Below are 23,782 nucleotides of genomic sequence, written 5' to 3'. Positions count from 1 at the left end.
GGGAGTATCCGATTTGATGTAAATTTGTTACATCGTAATATTATTATTAAACTCAGATCGAGTGTGGAGATGGACAATATCGGTCCACTCCTTCTGGTACCTCCCCCACAAAAAGTCAAAATTTTCAAAAAAAAAAAATGTTTTACTACACAGAAAGAGAAAGAATAGTCCGATTTTGCTCTTACTTTGCAAGTCCTAATATTTCCATCAGTGCTAGGTCAGGTGCGAAAATGCAGAAAAAATGCGGTTCACTCCATCAAGTACCTCCTCACAAAATTTTGAATAACTGTAATTCATAAAACATGTGATGTAAGAGATTGTCCGATTGTCTCCAAAGTACACAGATCACAATATTTTTATTTACCCAAGGTGTGAAGATGGAATATATGGTGTGAAGATGGAATATATCGGTCCACTTGTTCTGGTACCACCCCCACAAAGGGTCGAAATTTTGAAAATTCATGAAGGTCGTAAAACGCGAAATTAACATCCTATTCCATTCCAGAATTTATACATCTCAATATTTCCATCAACACAAGATCTGTTATAAAGATGGTAGAGATCGGAACGTTCCTTCTGTTCCTCCCCCACAATGGGAGAAGTAACTCTCGTAAAATGCGAAATAAGCATCCGATTGTCCTAAAATTTCACACATCCCATTGTTTCTATTACCACCAGCTCTGTTGTGAGGATGGTAGATATCGAGCCACTACTTCTGGTACCTCCACCACAATGGTTCAAAAATTTGAATAACCATGAAGATCGTAAAACTCGAAACGATTATTTACAAACTCGGCACATCCCAAAAATTGTTACGACAAAATATTAAGTGTGAAGATGGGATATATCGGACGACACCTTCTTATATCTTTCCACAATTTTTTAAGAAAATCATTTAAATCGGATGAAGATCTAGCGATTGCGATAAAATTTGATACTTTCGAGATGGTATTTATAATTTGGTACTTTCGAACTGTATCTGATGTCCCGTATCAAATATCCTTGTTGTGCAGTGCATATTACACATGTGAGGGACTTGAAACCCCAATTCGGATGAAACAAAGCTATGAGAGCTATAGCTTAATCTGAACCGATGTTCACCCAATTTAATATACCTGCTTCAAGATTGAATTCGGTGGGATGTGTCAAGTTCAGGTCATTTGGACTGATATTGGCCATTTGGTGCATAATTAACCCGAAATCGGCTCAAGATATACAGGATGAGACAGAAAGATGCAACAAAGTCAAAGGCCATAGTTCTTAATTTTTTTTTATTTTAAATTAATTGAATGAAAGCAACAAATGTCGAAACATCTTCAAATTTTAGAATAAGTTTAGATTTGTTCGAATTGGTCACCTTTGGCACGAATTATGGCCTTCAAAAAGCAAATGAAACCGTCACACGCTGTCCGAATGTTGATCTGCGGTATTTTGGTCCATTCCAGGCGAAGCGCTTGCTTTAGGTGATCGACACTTTGGTAGTTTTTAGTGCCAACCTTGCTTTCCAAAATACTCCAGACACAATAGTCCAACGGATTGGAATCCGGAGATTTTGGTGGCCATTGTGCGCTGAAAACGAAGTGAGGGATCTCATTTTGTAACCATTCTTGGGTGGCGCGTTCTGAGTATGATGGTTCTGAGTCCAAGGTCTGTGGCCAAAATGTTTACGGGCCCTAGGCTTTAATACACCCTCCAGAATATTTTCGCGATAATATTCGTCTTTTATTCAGAAGCCACGGTCGATTAATACGAGTAAGGAGCGACCATCGGCTGTTATGGCGGCCCAAACCATTACCATGGCCGGCGATTGAGTTCTGGTGGCCAACCAAAGGTGCATATTTTCAGCTGACCTCTTTGGCAAGTAAACACGATCATTTTGTTTGTTGTTGTTGTTTACAAACTGCTGGACAACGAATGTTTTCTCATCGGAGACGTAGAAAACCAAATTCTGCAGTTCACCACTTTCGGCCAAGCGAAGCAACTTTTTAGCTCTTTTAGGCCTTTTTTCTTTCTGTTGCGGTGTAAGTTCTTGCACTTTTTGGAATTTCAATGGCTTTACCCTGAGCTCATTTTTCAATATTTGCCGAATGGAATATTGCGATGTGTTCAGCTCACGAGCCATTTTTCGGCCACTGCGACGAGGGTTTCGGTTTCGATCAAGTCGCTTATTTCATTTTCGAAGCATTTCTGCTGATGTTGCTGATGTTTTCTTCCGTCCACTTCCACTTGACGTCGGGCTATGCTACCAGTATTACTGTAACGTGCGATGGTACGAGACACATAAGACTTATTCACATTTAAATGCTGGAGAGCTCTAACGATAGCCACTTGTGGTTTTCCAGCCAGATATACAGAAATCAAACTATCACGCTTGAATTCTGAACACGAATAACTTTTTTTCTGGAAAATTCTCACCAAAATGCTCTTGAACGCTTGTAAACAACATAATGAACTGCCACCGGAATACTTTTAAGAGATTTCAGACGAGTGGCTTAGAAATGACAGCAGTCTGAAGTTGGTTGTAGTTTTTTAAGCTCACCCTGTATATGGGAGCTAAATCTATGGAAAATGGAATTCTCAAATTACAAATAAAATATTTCGAATTACATCTGAAAAAGGTGTAATAAAAAACTGTAAAAATTGTCCATAACTGTATCACAGTTTCTGAAGGACAACGTATATCCTTATTACCAGGTAACCTATAGTGATTACTTGGTTGTGCCAAAAGTGCATATGGCTGTCAACATGGATATAATCTTCAAATAAGTGTAGTGCATATTAAAAAAAATAGAAAAAGTGAGACCCTTAAATAGAACTCTTTCTCCATTACATGGCATTTTTTCCAAGTGGTAGGCAGGAGCTCTCGCCCACGCGGCCACGTGCTGAGGTCAATAAACGATTACAAAAATCATGTGTTTTGAATTGAAATCGTCATTCAATCACATTTTCATTCAGAAATCATTTTGTATTATTGTACCCCTCCCCTCCTACCTTTCTCCATTTGCCACCCCCCCAAATTGAGTCACAAACTTTCTATCAATAATGTCAACTAATTGATCGATATCTTTGTTCTGATTTCCCACACACGCTGCCAGACAATAGTCTTGCACTTGCCTCCACCACCAACACCATTCTGTCGATACTTTATCTTATCGTGTGCGCTTGGAAACACGCAGCAGAATTTCGGTAAATTTTTGGCGGGAATTAAATCATAGAGCTTTATTTGGCATTATGTCCGCGGCCATGGGATGGATAACTTATCATTATGGCCAGTACATATCAGCCGGCAGGCACTTGAAGCAACAAAATTGGTGTTTATTTTTTGCAACAAATTAGCCAGGTTTATTTTCGCAAATTGCAATTCTTTCCGTGCCAGGAATTTGACACAATTTATATGTGCTTTTGCTTTGCTTGTCATGTTATTTCCTCAATCATGGCGAAGCGATAAGATAAGCCAGAGCCTCATATCAGTACTTAATTATGAATGGGATACCTTGTGAATTTTTTCGGAGGGGAGAGTTTGTTATCTGTGCAAAAAATGACTGCTACAATTTGCAAATTGCGATTGCATAATTTCCTTCGCTTCGCTATTCTTTTTATGGGCTTGAGAATTTTACCTCTAAGAATGTTACCTCAGAAAACCAAAAAATGTAAGCCAATAGATAAATATCGATGGCATAATAATTCTGGTCAATATTGATATTGTCACACTTGATATTTTCGATATTTAGTTTTCAAAATATCAACATCATCGGTTACTTCATATAATTACTGTAAGAAGATAAATAGATATTGTTAATTTCGTTAACATATTTATAGGGTTGTAACAGGTTGTCGACTTTTTTTGTTCTAACAGAAATTTCTTGAGAAATACTTAAAAAATCCACGTTATGGCTAGAATGTCCTTTGAAATACTTTTGAAATAGTCCACGATTTTTTGAAAGGAAGTTTGTGATCAAAAAGAATTTCGATGCCTGGGAAGAAAATTCAAAAATTTTCAAATCCTGGGTACATAGTGGGTACAGGGCACAGAGAGTAATATATAATAAGAATTTAAAATGAACCAAACGGTTTTGCCTACAGATGTATACCCTCAGCCAATGTTCGATTACTTAAATATATTTTAACTTCTGTTATGATTATTCAAAATTGTTGGTCCTCTATGGCGTAGGTTCCGAAGGAATGGGCCAATATTGCCCATTTTCTATGATATAAAATAAATATGATATGAATAAATATGATATAAATATTGCGGTTCGGACTATACTAGTAACATTCTTCACTTTATAAGAGGTATGTGATAATTTTTAGAAAATGTAAAAATGTGTGTGAGGTACCAGATATAGTCGAGCGAAGTATTCCATTTTCATACTTCATCCAATACCGAAAAAATATTGGTATGGCTAAAATTACAAGAAAATCGAACATTTATATCCAATTTTATGAGAAACCATAAATTCCCTATTCATCTCAGGTTTCTGGTTGTAAAGAATCGCTGACTTGTTTCGCAAGTTATGAGAGACAAAAGTATTGAAAATTGTGAGCCTCTGTGGGTGAGGCACCAGAAGGGTTTTGCAGATGTATATCATCTTCACAACAGATCTTGTGTTAGAAAAAATGTTTGAATATGTGAAATTTGAAGAGAACCGGATCATTTTCGCTTTGGGGGGGGGGGGGGGGTGTACCAGCAGGAATGGTCCGATCTCTACCATCTTTATAACAGATCTTGTGTTGATGGAAATATTGAGATGTTCCAAGTCCGGAGTGAAATCGGATGGTAATTTCGAGTTTTATGAGCTTCGTGGATATTCAAATTTTGACCCTTTATGGAGGAGGGGCCAAAAGAAGTGGACCGATACATCCCATCTTCACAGCAGTCCTTTTGTTAGTAGAAATAATGAAGTGTGTGAAATATAAAGAGAACCTGATGCTTATTTCGCATTTTATGACCTTCATGGATATTCAAAATATTGACCCTTTGTGGAGGAGGTACCAGAATAAAATGGTTCGATCTCTACTCTTTTTATACCCTCAGCCATATGGCTACAGAGGGTATATATCATTTGATACGGCCAAAACGTGCCTAGTCGAAATAACGGTTTTAGACCCTAGGTCTCTTTGGACTAAATCCGTTTCAGAACATTTGAAGTCGATCTAGCGATGTCCGTCCGTCCGTCCGTCCGTCCGTCTGTCTGTCTGTCTGTCTGTCTGGCTGGCTGGTGCGCACCATAACTCTCGAAGGGAGTATCCGATTTGGTCCAAATTGGCTACATAGTAATATTTTTGTCAAACTTAGATCGAGTTCGGAGATGGGCAATATCGGTCCACTCCTTCTGGTACCTCCTCCACAAAAGGTCGAAATGTTCAAAAAATATATTCTTTGCACAGAAAGAGAAAGGATAATCCGAATTTGCTCCAACTTTGCAAATCCTAATATTTGCGTCAGTGCTAGGTCAGGTGTGAAAATGGGCAATATCGGTAAACTCCATCAAGTACCTCCCCCACAAATGGTCAAAATTTTGAATAATTACAACTCTCATAAAATGTTATGTAAGAGTCCGATTGTCTTCAAATTTCACACATCCCAATAGTTATATTAACCCAAGGTCTGGTGTTAAGATGAACAATATCGGTCCATTCCTTCTGGTACCTCCCCCACAAAAGGTCGAAATGTTCAAAAAATATATTCTTTGCACAGAAAGAGAAAGGCTAATCCGAATTTGCTCCGACTTTGCGAATCCTAATATTTGCGTCAGTGCTAGGACATGTGTGAAAATGGACAATATCGGTCCACTCCATCAAGTACCTCCCCCACAAATGGTCAAAATTTTGAATAATTACAATCTCATTAAATGTGATGTAAAAGTCCGATTGTCTTCAAATTTCACACATCCTAATATTTGTATTAGGTGTGAAGGGGGAATATATCGGTCCACTCCTTCTGATACCTCCCCCACAAAATATTGAAATTTTGAGTACCCATTAAGCTCATAAATCGCCAAATTAACATCCGATTCCATTTAGACTTGGCACATCTGGCGAAATATTTATATCATATTTTGGGTCCGATAGGAAATGGGCAATATTGGCCCATTCAAACGTTTGAATATCCTTAACACTAGTCAAAATATATTTAGATAATCGAACATAGGCTGAGGGTATATCTCTGGCGGCAATACCGACTGATACTTTTTAACTTGTTAAATATAAATATGGAGATGTGCCGAGTCTAAATGAAATCGAATGGAAATTCCGCGTTTTATGAAAAATGTTGACCTTTTGTGAGGGAGGTACCAGAGGTAGTGGACCGATATATCCCATCTTCACGCCAGACCTTGGATTAATAAAAATATTATGATGTGTGAAATTTGAAGACAATCGGACCGCTGTTTCACATTTTGCGAGAGTTATAGTTATTAAAAATGTTGCCGCTTTGTGGGGGAGGTACTTGATGGAGTGGACCGATATTTTCAATTTTCGCACCTGACCTAGAACTGACGCAAATATTAGGATTTGCAAAGTGGGATCAAAATCAGATTATCCTTCCTCTTACTGTACAGAAAATAAGTTTCTTCGAAAATATTGACATTTTGTGGGGGAGGTACCAGAAGGAGTGGACCGATTTTGCCCATCTCCGAACTCGATCTAAGTTTGACAAAAATATTACGATGCACCAACTTTGGATCAAATCGGATACTCCCTTCGAGAGTTATCGTGCGCACCAGTCAGCCAGACAGACGGACGGGCGGATATCGCTTGATCGATTCCTGCTGTCCAGAAACGGATTTGACCTAGGGTCAAAGAGATGTATAATTATTCAAAATTTGACCCTTTGTGGGGGACTGATATTGTCCATGTTTGCACCAGACCTAGCACTGATGCAAATATTAGAATTTGCAAAGTTGGAGCAGAAAAGGATTATCATTTCTCTATCTGTGCAGCATAATTTTTTTTATTAAAATTTCGACCTTTAGTGGGAGAGGAGACAGAAGGAGTGGACCGACATTGCCCATTTCCGAACTCGATCTAAGTTTGATAATAATATTACGACGTACCAAGTTTGGACAATATTGGTTACTCCAATTGAGAGTTATCGTGAGCACCAGCCAGACGGACGGACATCGCTAGATGGACTCCAAATGTCCTGAAACGGATTTGGTCCAAAGAGATTTCGATGAGACACATTTTGGCCGTATCAAATAATATATACATTCTAGCCACATGGCTGAGGGTATAATAATTGTTTATATATTTGCCGAGATTCATCTGCCAAACTGATGCTTGAGTAGAGAGTATTTCAATTTTGACCCGAAATTAAATTAATTCCATATTTTTATGAGCTTCTTGCTTCTTGATTCCATTTTGTTTTGTCATTTCTTTTTCTCTTTTCCTTACACTTTAAGAAAGTAGCTATCACGTTTAGTTTTTTTGTTTTGCTACCATAAAATCTATTTTATGTTGACAATGGCCATTAGGCCTACTCTGAAATTGGTTCAAATTGTTTGTTAATGAAATCATTTCAGCGGCAAAAAAAACAATTTTATCTTGGGCCGTGCAGAAGTGATAAAATGACAGACGTTTGGACGATTGGTTGGAGAAAAGGCAACAACAACGGCAGCCAAAAAAACCTAGAAATTATTTTCTCTGCTTCCATTGCGGGGAACACTTTTTCGGCTATAAACTTGGCCCATTCTGTTGTAGTTGTTGCTATCAAATTTGATATCTAAAACAAATTGTTGATGAGGTTCCTCATGTTGTTCTTGTAACCATAAAAAGTAAATAACTAAGCAAACAAACAGCCAACCATACGAACGATGAACGACCGAGCGAGCGAGCGGACGAGCGAACGAACGACCAACCAACCAGCCATCTAATCTAAGTGTGTCACTCATTCAGCAGCAGACTTCTTTGCTGGTGTTATTGTTGTCAGTCATTTCAGTTGTATGATATGACCTGTGCAACCCCCCAACCTTCCCCCACATGTCCCCTCTTTATATCTGGTGTTCCATACAATATTTTGTGGTATAAAATTATGTGAGTGTGTTAGTGTGTGTGATCAGATTATTCTTGGTCAAGGTTAACAAAAGTGAGAGTGGGGCACAACAATTTTCCTGTGGCACTTCTTCGCTTTAGTGTGGCAGTCGTTTGGTATTCTAGTCCCATTTTAGTTGTTGTTGTTGTTGTTCCATACTGAAAATAGATTCTTTATGGCCTTTGGAGCAACAAAAACAAGAAAAAATCACAGCCACAAAACTTTGATAGGGATTGTTGTGGTTTATTTTCATTCAGTTGGCTGGCTGGCTCTCCACTCCACATGGCCGGACAATGGAGCCGATTTCACGTTCCTTTATCGCATCTTCTATGTTTTGCCATGCTTTGCTATTTTTACCTTGGCGCTGAAGTTCCCTCTCATTCTGGGCATGGGAAAATGCTACAGAAATAGGTAGGGACCATAAAAATCTAGACGCAATTTTTTTCCAAATTTAGCCAGTGCTGTTCCAAATGACCTTTCAACAGGTGAATATGGGAAATTTCATAAAAATAGACTTGAAATGAGTTACGTTGTTTATGTATCATGTGTTTCTTCTTCTTCTTCGCCGAATATGTCATTTTCTCACCTGGGCAACTTTGTTTAAATCTTTACATTTCGCGATAAGATAAGAGGACGTCAGACACCTGATTCTGTTTTGCAAAATCAGAAATATTTTCTTAGAATTGCAATATCAAGTTGCGGAGTAAATATTTGTTTTGAACTACTACTCCGCATGGCATGAGTGGCACAACAAATTATTGGTACATACAATTTGAATACACTTTCCGTTGAAAGTCATCCGAGCTGGGTAAAAAAAAGAAGGAGGGACAATATTTGCCAGAGACTGGGAAGAATTAGTCAGGGATGGGAATAGAAATTTTGCAAAAACTTCTGATACTGATATGAATTGAATTTGAAGGGTAAATGAAGGTGTTATAGAGGTTCCGCAATCTAACATTTATTTATTTAACTAGTGTTTATTTCGTGAATGCTAACACACATTTGAAAGATAATTATTAGATATATACTTCCGCCGAAAAAATATGGTTGCATATACGTTCAAACAACGCTGGGATATAGTGCGGAATTGTTTGGAAAATCATGGCATTAAAGCAGAATGTGTGCAAAAATTGGGTACGGATGTAGGAAGAAGAAGAGGATTTTGGTACGGAACAATATTTTGAGTCATTATACCCTCAGCCATATGGCAACAGTGGGTATATAACATTTGATACGGCCAAAACGTGCCTCATCGTTATAAGTGTTTTAGACCCTAGGACTGTTTGGACCAACTCCGTTTCAGAACATTTGGAGACGATCAAGCGATATCCGTCAGTTTGTCGGGCTGGCTGGTGCTCACGCTATCTCTCGAAGGAAGTATCCGATTTGATCCAAACTGGGTACTTCGTAATATTACTGTCAAACTTAGGCAGTCTACTTCTTTCGGTACCTCCACAAAAAAATGTCAACATTTTCAAAGAAAATAATTTACTGCACAGAAAGAGAAAGGATCATCCGATTTTGCTCCAACTTTGCAACATACAGGGTGAGATGAAAAAACTCCAACCAACATCAGACTGCTTTCATTTCAAAGCCACCCGTCCGACAGCTGTTAAAATTATTCCAGTGACAGCTGGAGGGAATAAAACAGCAATATCGGCAGAAAGGGCTCGAAAAGTAAATAAGCGACTTGATCGAAACCCACGTCGCAGTGGCCGAAAAATGGCTCGTGAGCTGAACATATCGAAATATTCCATTATGCAAATAATGAAAAAATGAGCTTGGGGTAAAGCCATCGAAATTCCAAAAAGTGTAAGAACTTACACCGCAACAGAAAGAAAATAGACTCAAAAGAGCTAAAGAGTTGCTTCGCTTGGCCGAAAATGGTGAACAGCCGAAATTGGTTTTCTCCGTCTCCGATGAGAAAACATTCGTTGTCCAGCAGTTTGTAAACAAACAAAATGATCGCGTTTAATTGCCAAAGAGGTCAGCTGAAAATGTGCACCTTCAGTTGGCCATCAGAACTCAAGCGCCGGCCATGGTGGGGATGGTGTGGGCCGTCATAACAGCCGATGATCGCCCTCCGCTCTCATTGATCGACCGTGGCATCAGAATAATTGGCGAAAATTACCGCGAAAATATTCTGGAGGGTGTATTAAAGCCTTGGGCATGCAAACATTTTGGCCGCAGACCTTGGACATTCCGACAGGACTCAGCACCAACGCACTCAGAGGCACGCACCACCCAAGAATGGTTACAAAATGAGGTTCCTCGCTTCATTTCCAGCGCACAATGGCCAAAAAAAATCATCGGATACCAATCTATTGGACTATTGTCACAAAAAATTACCAAAGTTTCGATCGCCTCAAGCAAACACTTCGCCGGGAATGGGCCAAAATACCGCAGAGCAACATTTGGGCAGCATGTGATTGGCCATTTGAAGGCCATAATTCGTGCCAAAGGTGACCAATTCGAACAAATCTAAACTTATTCTAAGATTTGATGCTATTTCCGACATTTTTGCCGTCATTAAATAAAATTTAAAGAAAATGCAAAAATTATGGCTTTTGACTTTGTTGCAGTTTTTTTCCATCCATCCGATTTGGGATTTTATATCCCTCACATGCGTAATATGCACTCCACAAAAATGACATTTGGTACTAGATATCAGATGCAGCTCACAAATAAGTGCTTAACATTTTGTCAAGATCGTTTCAGATTTGGAAATACCTCCCATATATATCTTATCGGTCCAAATGACCTACATTCGGCCGAATTCAGTTTAGAAGCAAGTACATCAAAATTGTTGAAAATCGGTTCCAATATAGCTTTAGCTCCCATATATATGTTTCATCCGATTTGGTCTTTAAGTCCCTCACATGCGTAATATCGGATACCAGTTATCAAACGCAGCTCAGAAATAAGTGCCTAATTTTTTTCAAGGTTCAGATTTGGATGTAGCTCCCATATAAATCTTTATCCGATATCAGGTTTATTTTGCACCAAATGGCTAATATCAGCCCAAATGGACTAAATGTTGGCACTTTCGACCGAATTCAGACTAGAAGTAAATGCTCCAAATTTGGTGAAACAGCTACAGCTCCCATACATATGTTTCATCCGAATTGGAGTTATAATACCGGACATCGAAAATACCTCTGCCAAATTTTATTTAGAGCGGTTCAGATTTTTATATCCCTTCGATATATATCTTCATTCGATTTTACGGTTGTTATTCACCATATATGTAATGTGAGCCCAAATTCGATAGCTTTTTGTCATATTTAACCGAATTTTTCCATTTGGGGACTCGGTCCGGTATATCTATTGATCCAATAAATTTTTTTTTTTAAATTTTAAATTCTTTTCGACGTCATATCATGCACTGTACATCAATGTTTTTTGGTACTAGAGGTACATGATTTTAGCGTCATTATTCACCGGAATTGTTTTAAATTACGTATTTAGAGTTCGTAATGGGAACTACAGTCTGTGACAGAAAATTGTCTATGCAGATCACGGTCTTCGTATAGGCCCCATATATCGGTATATCCGGTATTCAGGTACAATATTCACCGAAAATGTTTAAAATTTCGTGTTTATAGTTCCTAATAGGTTTCTGTGACATGACATTGTCGATGTAGGAACCGGCCTTCGTATAGCCCCCATATGTCGGTAGCTTCCCATATTTCGTATTTTGATGATTTTAGCAACGTTATTCACAGGAATTTTTCAAGTTTCGTTTTTGAATATTGTAAAGGCCTTTGACAAAAGTTGCCTATGCAGATCTACGTCTTCATATGGACCCCAATATAACGGGGTCGTTATTTTTAAGATTTTAATATTTTTATTTATTTATTTTGTTTTTTGAAAATTTCTAAATTCGTTCCAAATGGTGGAGGGTATTCAAACTGCGGCCTGGCTAAACTTACTGCTTTTTTTCCTGTTTCTTTTATTAGAAACTTGCCTATATCTCCTAAAAAATCATCCTTCAGAATTTTTTACATTTTTAGTTTTAATCTGTGTGTGATTATCGGTATTTTACCAATAATTTTTTTCAAAATTATTCAACCACACAAAATTTGTTCCAAATTTTCTGTCATTGTCAACGACACAATACCGAAACTGGTTTATGTTTCCACATAATTAAACAAGTCATAAAAAATTTGCCGCCAAATATTTTCGAACGTATTTTTTTTTAAATAAATATGTTTGTGCAAACTTTTAAGCAAATAAATGCATTTTTATTTCTTTTCGCGCCAGATTTAAATATTTACGATTCTTGCAATCTGCAAAAAAATTAAAAAAAAAATAAATCTATGGCAAAGTCAAAATGTGCGTGCATGCCATGCCGCCTGCTTATCGTTGCGTATTTACGACCAGCAACTGTGAACTCATTTTAAATTTAGAAATTCTCTCATTTTTTCGTGCAGGCTTTAAGCTGTTCGGTTTTTTTTTACCACCACTGCATTTTGAAATTTAGCAAATGTCTTTCATTCAAAAAAAAAAAAAAACCAAAGGCAAAAAATGAGTTTTGTTGTTGAAATTGAAAAAAAGAGGAAAGAAACCACCTCGCCGCCTAACAAAGCTAACTGAAATTTTCGTTTCCATTTCATTTAGTTTTTTCTCTGCTTTTTTTCTTTTTGTCTGAAAAACAAATGAAGAATAAGCTAAGAAGCTAAATGAAAAAAAAATCCACACACATACACTCAATTTAAATGGAAAGCAAGGCAATAGCAGCAGAACCAGAAAAAAAGCTGAAGATAAAAACTGTAAAGGAACCGCAAAATGCATGCCAAGGATACTCTCTCAACACGAAGGCAACAACAACAACAACGAAAGCACAGAACTACCTTAGATATGAAATTCCAACAAACAAACATTGTTGTTGTGTGTCCATGTGTTTCATTGCTGACCAAGTTTATAAGCCCGACTGCCAGCCAGGGCAACCAAGCATCTATGGCCAGCCAGCCAGGCAGCCAGAGTCCCTCAAACATTTCACAGAAAATGCTGCGAATGCAAAATGAAATCATAAACAACAACAAAAAAGGCATTGATAGCCGGTAGTTTTAAGGCTGCTTGGCTTTTGGCTTTATTCAGCGGCACGAAAAAAGAGGCCAACACTTTTATGAAAAGTGAAAACGCAAAACCCCAGAGCAATGTCTTCATACCCTCAACGTCAGCTTACCTGCCTGCCAGCCAACCTCTCGGTCAAAGTCCCACAAATAACCTCAATGTTGGAAATTTGCTTATGGACCTTTGCAGCCACGTTGTGTTTTTTGCAATTCCTTTTGCAAACAAATGAATGAATGGAATCGAGTGGATTGGAGTGGATGTTCTCTTCATCGGACCGAGTCACTTAGACATATTTTATGACATGAAACCAATGACTTGACTTTGCTGGCATTTTTTGTGCGGGTCTTTTAAGACCGGCATTTTTTCAACATCCCCAGGACTCTAATGGATTCACTTCCACTTTTTTTCTGTTGGCCTTTAAGAAAACATAAATAAATGAAAATAGGTTTTTAATGTCCACGCCGAATTTAGGTAGAGCCTTGCTTTATTACCAAAACTTTTATGATTGAAGATTAGCGATATTCTCGACCATAAAACGCAAAAATTCCATTATTCCCTTGTGGTACCTCTGGCAGGGTTGGGCAATAAATTATATTTTTGGAATATTTAATTTTTTTCGCAAATTATTTTTATTTTATTTTGGGGAATAAAAATTCTCTATTCTGAGAAAAATTTAATTGACTTTTAATTTTTTGAGGTTTGAAAACTATTGTGTCATTTGGAGGAAAAATTTGTTTCTACAGTGAAACCAATGTAACCCAGCAAACATATTCACAACAAATTGGATTGCCAACCCAATATTTTAACAGCGGCCTGTTGCATTAATATGTAGTTATTTTCTGGTCATTAATAGTATATAGTTTATATAGAGATTTATAAATACATAAGGACTTTTAGTAGCCAATCTCTATAGAAAGGTACTCATTTAATCATGAGGCATAATTATACCCTACACCACAAGGTGGTCAGGGTATTATGTCTTTGTGCATTTGTTTGTACAGGCAAAAGGAAGCGAGGTAGACCCATAGTTACTTTTGAGGATCTCTTTAGAATCACTTTCTGAGTTGATTTATGCATGTCAGTCCGTCTGTCCGTCCGTCCGTCTGTCCGTCCGTCCGTCTGTCCATGTATTCTTGTGAACAAAATGCAGGTCGCATTTATTATCCGACTAAGATGAAATTTTGCACAAATCATTTGTTTGGCCCAAAGACGAACCCTATTGAAATTGGACATAATCGGTAAAAATTGAGATATAGCTCCCATATATATCTTCGTCCGAATTGCCTTTTATTGTGCACCAAACGTGTAATATCAGCCCGAATAGTATGGAAAAAATAGGACTGAAAATAAGTATGCCCAATTTTATCGAAATCGGTTCAGATATGGCTATAGCTCCCATATATATTGTTCATCCGATTTGTTATTTTTGCCCTTCCCTGCCGTAATATGCATTCTGTAACAACAATATTTAGGGAAATATATCAAATGTAGCTCAGAAATACCTTTGCTAAATTTTATCGAGATCGGTTCAGATTTGGATATAGCTCCCACATATAACTTCGTCCAATTTACCTTTTATTGTGCACCAAATATTTGCCCAAATAGGATGGAATTTGTCACATACGACAGAATTGAGTGTAGAAGCTAGTATGCCAAATTTGGTGAAGACCGGTTCAGATATAGCTATAGCTCCCATATATTGTTCATCGGCCCGCTCGACTTTAGGACTTTACTGGTTTTCTTTAGATATTGGTATGATATCCATATTTGTAATTAATATTTTTGCTGAGTATGTTTCAGAACCTGCAGGAATGGGAAAATTGCCAATAATGACAACCCCATATTGTCTGGATTATCAGTATCCCAAAAATAATGAGTACTACTTACCCTCTCATTACCAGTTAACTCAAAAATAATGACTTATTCCTATAAAATTTACAAGGCAAAACACTTTATTTTATTACATCAATGAGCTCGTCCGATTACAAAACCTAAGGTCGCTGATTCAAATCTCCATTCCACCAAAGATAAAAAAAAACAAGTTCAAAAGTATCAGACGATTTTGCCGACAGATGTATACCCTCAACCAATGTTCGGTTATTCAAATATATTTTGTCTTCTGTTATGATTATTCAAATTGTTGACATTCTATGGGGAAGGTTCTAAAGGAATGGGCCAAAATATTTTCCATTTCGTATCTAATACAAATCTAATCAAAATATTAAAACCTATCAGATTTGAGTTTTATATCGACTACTTCCTTCACTTAATATGAGATATTTGATAATTTTCCGATAAGTTCGCGTTTTATGAGAGTTATAAATATTTAAAATCTTGGCCCGTCGTGGGGGAGGCACCAGAGTCAGTAGTCCGATATTGTTCAACTTCACAACAGATCTTACGTTGATAGAATTATTGGAAAGTGCCAAGTTTGAAAGTAATCGGATGCTCTCGCGTATTATGTGCCAAATGTAAATCCAAATCTTGACCCGTTGTGGAGGAGGTACTAGAAGGAGTGGTCCGTTCTTCATACCAGACCTTGTGTTAGTGGAAATATTGAAATGTGCGAAATTTGAAGATCATCGAACTCTTATTTCAAATTTTATAAAAGTTTTAATTATTCAAAAATTTGACCCTTTGTGAGGGAGGTACCAGAAGAAGTGGTCCGATATCTACCATCTTCACACCAGACCTCGTTTAAGTAGAAGTATTGGAGTATGTGCAATTTGAAAAGAATCCAATCCTCGGTTCTCCCTTTACGAGCTTCATGGTTATTAAAAATTCAAATACCTTGTGGGGGAGGTACTAGAGGAAGTATACAGATATATCCCATCTTCACACCAGATCTTTTATTAACAAAAATATTGGAGTGTGTGGAATTTGAAGACAATCGGACTCTTAGTTCAAATTTTATAAAAGTTTTAATTATTCAAAATTTTGACTCTTTGGGGGGGAGGTTGCTTGATGGAGTGGGCCGATATTGTCCATTTTAGCGCCTGACCTAACACAAACATATTGGTACATGCACTTTGCACAAAATTGGGCGAGCATTTCATGTTCTATGCGGTAATTCATTTTCTGTGAAAATTTTGACCTTGTGTGGGGGAGGGTTCCAGAAGGAGTGGACCGATATTGCCCATCTCCGAACTCGATCTAAATTCGACAATAATATTACGATGTACCATGTTTGCACCCAATAGGATACTCCCTTCAAGAGTTATCGTGTGCATCAGCCAGAAGGACAGGCAGACGGACGGAAATCGCTAGATCGACTTCAAATGTCATGAAACGGATTTGGTCCAAAGAAACCTAGGGTCTTAAACCGTTTAGATGAGGCACCCTCTCTAGTCGTACGACTAAGGGGGTAAATACGAAGAATCTGTCGACAACAATTAACGTCGTAAGAAAACAATTAATGTTCGTAGTAGTGGGTGGGTGCAAGGCATAATCACAAAAACCCAACCTTATCACACGCCTCTGCATCAAGACTGACCCAGACTGACCCAAAATAATCATCATCTTTTTACTGTCCATGCTTTTTGTACCCTCAGCCATATGGCAATACGGCCAAAACGAAATAAGGGTTTTAGGCCCTAGGTCTGAACCAAATCCGTTTCAGGACATTTGGAGTCGATCTAGCGATGTCCTTCCGTCCGTCTGACTGGTATGCAGGATAACTCTCGAAGAGTGTATCCGATTTGTGCAAACTTGGTACATCGTAACATTATAATCAAACTTAGATCGAGTTCGGAGATAGGCAATATCAGTCCATTCCTTGTGGTAACTCCCCCACAAAAAAACAAAATTTTCAAAAACATATTTTACAGCACAGAAAGCGAAAGGACAATCCGATTTTACTCCAAACTTGCAAATCCTAATATTTGCATCATTGGTATGTCAGGTGTGAAAATTGACAATATCGGTCCACCCTACAAATGGTCAGAATTTTGATTATTAATAACTCTCGCAAAATGTGAAACAAGGGTCCGATTGTCATAATATTTCATACATCATAATATTTTTATTAATCCAAGGTCTGGTGTGAGGATGGGATATAGCGGTCCACTCGTTCTGGTACCTCACCCACAACGGGTGAAAATTTTGAATGCACATGAAGCTCGTAAAACGCGAAATTAACATCCGATTCCAATTCAGACTTGCCACATCTCAATATTTCTATCAACACAAGATCTGTTATAAATATGGAAGAGATCAGACCATTCCTTCTGGTACCTCCCCAACGAGTCAATGTTTTGAATAACCAAACCGATTTTAAAATCCGAACTAAGCATCCGGTTCTCTTCATATTTCACACATCCCATTATTTCTACTAACACAAAATCTGCTGTGAAGATGGGATATATCGGTCCACTCCTTCTGGTACCTCCCCCACAAAGGGTCAACATTTTGAGTAACCAAACCGTTTATAAAATCCGAACTAAGCATCCGGTTCTCTTCATATTTTACACATCCCATTATTTCTACTAACACAAGATCTGCTGTGAAGATGGAATATATTGGTCAAGTCCGTCTGGTACCTGTTCCACAAAATGTCAAAATTTTCATAGAAAATAATTTGCTGCACAGAAACAGAAAGGATTATTCCATTTTGCTCCGACTTTGCAAATTCCAATATTTCCATCATAGGTAGGTCTGGTGCGAAAATTGACAATATCGGTACACTCCATCAAGTACTTATAATTATAACTCTTATAAAATGTGTCCGATTGTCTTTAAATTACACACAGCACAACACTTTTATAAAACTAAGGTCTTGTGTGAAGATGGAATATATCGGTACACTCCTTCTGGCATCTCCCCCACAAAGGGCCAAAGTTTTGAATAACCAAAATGATCAGAAAATCCGAAATAAGCTTCTGGTTCTTTTCATACCTCACACAGCCCATTATTTTTTCTAACACAAGATCTGCTGTGAAGATGGGATATGTCGGTCCACTCCTTCTGTACCTAACCCACAAAGTATTCAGGATTTTGGAGAACAAAACGTTTAAAGAAAGCAACAATGCATCCAACTCTCTTTAACTTTCACATATAATACTACTTCGGTCGACTATAACTGGGACCTCACACACATTTTAACATTTTCTAAGAATTATCACATATTTCATATAAAGTGAAGGATGTAGTCGATATAGTCCAAAAGTAATCCTCCTATCATAAAATACTATCAATTTTACGACTGACCCCCAATTACAGGAAAAAACATTAGGATGTCTTTCAAGTACATATGCATTTTAAACGTGGCGCCAATTAGGGGTCAATCGTAAAATTTATACCATTTTCTGATAGGAGGATTTTGCCCCACCTTGTAGATTTAGTACTCCAATTATGGGTGTTTAGATCATGTTTTCTAGCTGAAGGTAAAAATTTTACAAATTTTTAGTTAACAAATAATTTTACAATAATTTATGTTTTCACTTGGCGAAGATTGTAAACATCTTAGCCCGGTCGACTTTACACCGGTTTTTAGCTTTTTAAAAACATTTTTGGAACTACAATCAAATGTTCTCCTCAAAAAAGTTTCTCTATACATTTTCTGGATTTATGCAATTCGAACGAAATATTCAAATACGATTATAATTAAATATTGACGAAAACCAAATGTCATCCAATTCCACACAAAATGGCACTGCCTACCCAAAAACAACCTGGAAGCTATTTTCCATATCAAAGAAAATGTATTCGCTTTAATGCGCCGATGGCTTGAATTTGAAATTATTTCTATCAGCTTCTGTCGCTGAATATTTCAGCTGCAGTAGCTGCCTTTTTCCTCTTTTTTAATAGAAATAAAAACCAATAAATCTACATGTACGGAAAATTTTGTTAGTTTGGTGTTAAAATATTCGTGAAAATGCAAATTCCACAAAAAAAAAGAGGGGAGATACAAAAGTGTGAGATGTCACAAAAAGGAGAACATTCTCAATGACAAAATTTAGCATTCGTGTGGTATAAATTCAAAATGATGATGAATTAAGAATTAAAGACTTACTCAATCTTCTTATGGCTGACACTTAACACACAAAAGTAGCATAAGGATATTTAAAAGGATTAGGCAATTTTCAACATAGCTCTGAACAAAGTTTTGCTCACATCTCAGTTACATTTGATAAATTTTAACACTTGCCCCCAAGAAGACAAACACAAATGTGACACTTCCCTTTTTGCCATGGAAACCACCGAAAATTTAATTCCTTGCTCTATGCCGGTGTTGGGGAATGAAAGATAAACACAAATCGTCCTGCCACAATAATCCCTTGACAGGCATTTCTGTCATTTCGTCCTTTCTCCCTTCCCATTGCAGCTGTTCAACGTTGATTAAGTGCCAACTATAAAAATGTATTAATTTAAATGACTTCTGAATGAGTGATTTAAGGCGGCAGGGCGAAATAATCTTTTTTGCTAGCATTTTCTGCCAAAAATATTTCATTTTATTTTGGATGTAAATTTTAGCAGCATCATCTATTTTAAGATAATCAGGGTGATAACATTTGGCGTTTTTGTTTTCGTCTGCTTTAATGTTTTGAAGCAAGTCACAAATTAATGATGGTAGCTCACACACAAGAAGACATAAAGTAAGAAAATTAATTAAAATGTGTCCTTAAGATCGTAAAATGTAAAAAAAAGAAATAAAACAGAAGAAACAGATTTAAAAAATGGCTGCTTCTGGCTGGAGAGTTTAAAACTGTGAATGCATATAACGGAGGCCAATGTAATCTATGAACTATGGATAGTTTTTCCAAAACGGTCAAAAATATTTTAATCAGGCGATTTTACTCCCATTCCGTTTTTTCTTTATATGAGATATGTAATAATTTTAGAACATTTTAAAATACTTCATCTAATACAGATAAAAATATTGGTATGGGGGGGGTACCAGATGGGATGGTCCGATCTCTAACTTATTTATAACAGATATTGTGTTGATGGAAATATTGAGATGTGCCACGTCCGAATATAATCGGATGTTAATTTCGCGTTTTATGAGCTTCATGGATATTCAAAATTTTGATCCTTTGTGGGGAAGGTACCAGAAGGGGCTGACCGATATATTCCATCTTCACAGCAGATCTTATGTCAGTCGAAATAATGCGATGTGTGCAATATGAAGATATTTGAATGCTTATTTCGGATTTTATAATCGTTTTTGTTATTCGAAATTTCTACACTTTGTGGGGGAGGTACCAAAAGGAATGGTCCGATCTCTATCATCTTTATAACTGATCATGTGCTGATAGAAATATTGAGATGTGCCAAGTCTGCATGGAATTGGATGTTAATTTTAAGTTGAATGAGTCAGTGTGAGGCAGCTATTAGAAAAAATTGGACCGATCTATCCCATCTTCACAACAGATCTTGTGTTAGTAGAAATAATGGGATGTGTGAAATATCAAGAGAACCGGATGCTTATTTCGGATTTTACAATCGTTTTGGTTATTCAAAACTTTGACCCTTTGTGGGGGAGGAACCAGAAGGAATGGTCCGATCTCTACCATCATTATAACAGCCCTCGTATTGATAGAAAGATTGAGATGTGGCAAGTCTGAATGGAATCGGATGTTAATTTCGTGTTTTATGAGCTTCGTGAATATTTAAAAAATTTTACCCTTTGTGGGGGAGGTACCAGAAGGGCTGGAGCGATATATTCCATCTTACCACCAGATCTTGGGTTAATAAAAATATTGGGATGTATGAAATTTGAAGACAATCACATTTTATAAGAGTTACAATTATTCAAAATTTTGAAAGTTTAGGGGGGAGGTACTTGATGGAGTGGACCGATATTGTCCATTTTCCCACCTGATGCAAACATTAGGATTGACAAAGTTGACACAAAATCGGATTATCGTTTCTCTTTCTTTGCAGCAAATTATTTTCTTTCAAAATGTTGACATTACGAGGTACCAGAAGGAGTGGATCGATATTGCCCATCTCCGAACTCGATCTAAGCTTGACGATAATAATACGATGAACAGACGGACGGGACGGATTCCCCTAGATCGAACCCAAATGTCCGCAAACGTTAATTTCGAAGTGGCACCTTTTTTTCGGTATGATGTGGCATATCTACCCTCTTTAGCCATATGACTGCGGGTATAAAAAATAAAAGGCTTCAGTCTGTCCTCTAAAGATTTGTGCAGCCACAACTTGTCCGCTTGTTCATGTTAATCCTTTTTGGGAGACGTACCAGTAGATTGGACCTATATATCCCAATTTTACACCAGTTCTACTTTTAGTACGAATATTGCAATTCGGACCGATCAGAATCTATACGAGTTATTGGTAGTTTAGATTTTAGCCTTTTAGTGGGAAGGTACGAGAAATATTGGTCTAATATCTTCCATAATAATCCCTGACCTAAGTCTGATAAAATATTATCACTGGTCGTGATTGGACTACTAATATTTCATCAGACTTAGGTCAGGGGCTAGTATGGAAGATATCGGACCAGTACTTCTCATACCTTCCCAATAAAAGACTAAAATCTAAACTACCAATAATTCGTATAGATTCTGATCGGTCCGAATTGCAATATTCGTACTAAAAGTAGATAGCTTTTTACACATTTTTGGATTCTTGGAGCAGTGGTGTTTTGGAAAAAGTGATCGGCCCACTTTCCATTTTCATATATTTTCTAATATGGACAATATATAGGGAAATACTAAGTTTGAAGAAAAATCAAACACCGATTTCACATTTTACTAGAGTTAATATTATCCATAATATTGACCTTTTGTGTGTGAGGGAGGACAAATATTGCCTATTTTCGATCATTAGTTATGACTTATCGAAATATACAGTTTGAACTACCTCAAAAGCGAAACTTGAAAAACAAGTAAAACACATTAAGTTCGGCCGGGCTGAACTTTTAACACCCTCCACCTTAGGGTAAAGGAAACATTAGAACCCATTGTGACCTACAAATACCAATTTTTAGACATATTCGTGGGAAAATGTCGCAAAAATCATCAAAATATCGAATATCGGGAGGTACCGCTATATGGGGCTATACAAAAACGTGAACCTTTACATACAATGTTTCGGCAACGGAGCTGGAACCCACTAGGACACACAAATACCAATTTTTAGACAAATCTGCGAAGAAATGTGGCAAAAATCATCAAAATACCGAATACCCGGAGGTACCGTTATATGGTAGCTATATTAAAACGTGGACCCATACATACAATGTTTTGGCAACGGAGCTAGAACCCATTAGAACACACAAATACCAATTTTTAGACAAATCCGTGACAAAAAAATGTGACAAAAACGGTCAAAATACCGAATATCAGGAGGTGCCGTAATATGCGGGCTATATGGGAAGGCGTGGACTTGCACGGACAATTTTCTGTCATAGGCTGTAGTATCCATTACGAACTTCAAATACCAATGGTGAAACATTTTCGGTGAATAATGTCACTTAAATCATCAAAATATCGAAAATAAGGAGCTACCATTATATGGGGACTTTACCTAAACGTGGACCTACATGGTCTATTTTCAATACCAAAAGTCTTGCAGACATAATATACATTTGAGTAAAATTGTATCAACCTACTTCATTTTGTTTCCATAGATGGACGGATGAACATTGCTAAATCGACATAGAATTTGAGCGCTGATCAAGAATATATATATTTTGTGGGGTCTAAATAATATATATTTAGAGGTGTTACAATGAAGGAATGACCCTCCACCTTCATACTATGGTGGAGGGTATAAAAAAGGACCAAAAAGACCCCTTTTGTAGCGAAGTCCATTTATACCTAAAATGCACAGTTTATTTAATCTTTGAGCATCCTAAAATTATTATCACTTTTTGAATAAAGTGTGAAAGAAAGATATGTCGGACAACTTTTTTCCGGAAACTCACCGACACATATCTCATATAAAATATATCTCATATGAAATATATCACATATAAATATTTATATCAGTCTTTGGTCAAGTTCAAAAAACGAACAATACTGGGCAACTCTTTTGATGCCTCCCCCATAAAGGGTCAACATTTTGCATAATTATAACGATTCTCCGGATATTTTTTAATTGAAAGGACATTGGCTGTAGGTCAGATGCAATCTAGTTTATTTTTTGGGGTAAGTGTTTTCTCTTTAGTCTTCAATTTTCATTTTTATAGGGAAAATACCACTTACAAGGCAGTGACCATTAACCTCCAGTCCATGTGCAATACTAAGAGTCTCAATTTTCAAAATCTCCGATTTAAAGCTATTGCATAGAATTCCTACTCATGATTTACTCATCATCAAGCAGTGGCTGGGATGTCCTCTTCATTTGCATATTTTATCTGGTCAGATTAAGTGAAGCATAGCTCCAACACTTAATTTCCCGCTTAGGCAAAATAGCTGGCAGCAGAAGCTATTTAAATATTCCAAACATACAAGCAGTCTCAGTATCTAAAAACTCTCTTGGCATTAGCATTTTTTTTTTGTGCTCGATATTCGTTTTTCGTTTTTAGAATATTTTGCCTTAGACCTGACCTTGAGGTGTTTTTAATGTTACCGGCACATTTATTTTTGAGCGAGAACAAATATCCCAAAGAGACACAAAATAAACAGACGGCAGATGGGGAAAAATTAATTTAAATTGTTGCATATTAAAAATTCATAAAGCCAAGGCACACACACACGCAGA

At 37.1% G+C, this 23,782-nt stretch overlaps 1 protein-coding gene across 3 annotated transcripts in view; it reads right to left on the bottom strand.

Moving 5' to 3' along the window:
- Window positions 1-23,782, bottom strand: part of LOC101897363 (trichohyalin) — a 286,523-nt gene that overhangs the window by 261,838 nt on the left and 903 nt on the right. The gene's annotated exons all lie outside the window — the stretch shown is intronic.

This window comes from Musca domestica, unplaced genomic scaffold, assembly GCF_030504385.1.
Source record: "Musca domestica strain aabys unplaced genomic scaffold, Musca_domestica.polishedcontigs.V.1.1 74, whole genome shotgun sequence".
NCBI classification, from domain to species: Eukaryota; Metazoa; Arthropoda; class Insecta; order Diptera; family Muscidae; genus Musca; species Musca domestica.
The sequence above is the reverse complement of the archived record's forward strand: the minus strand, read 5'-3'. Positions and strand labels throughout refer to the sequence as shown.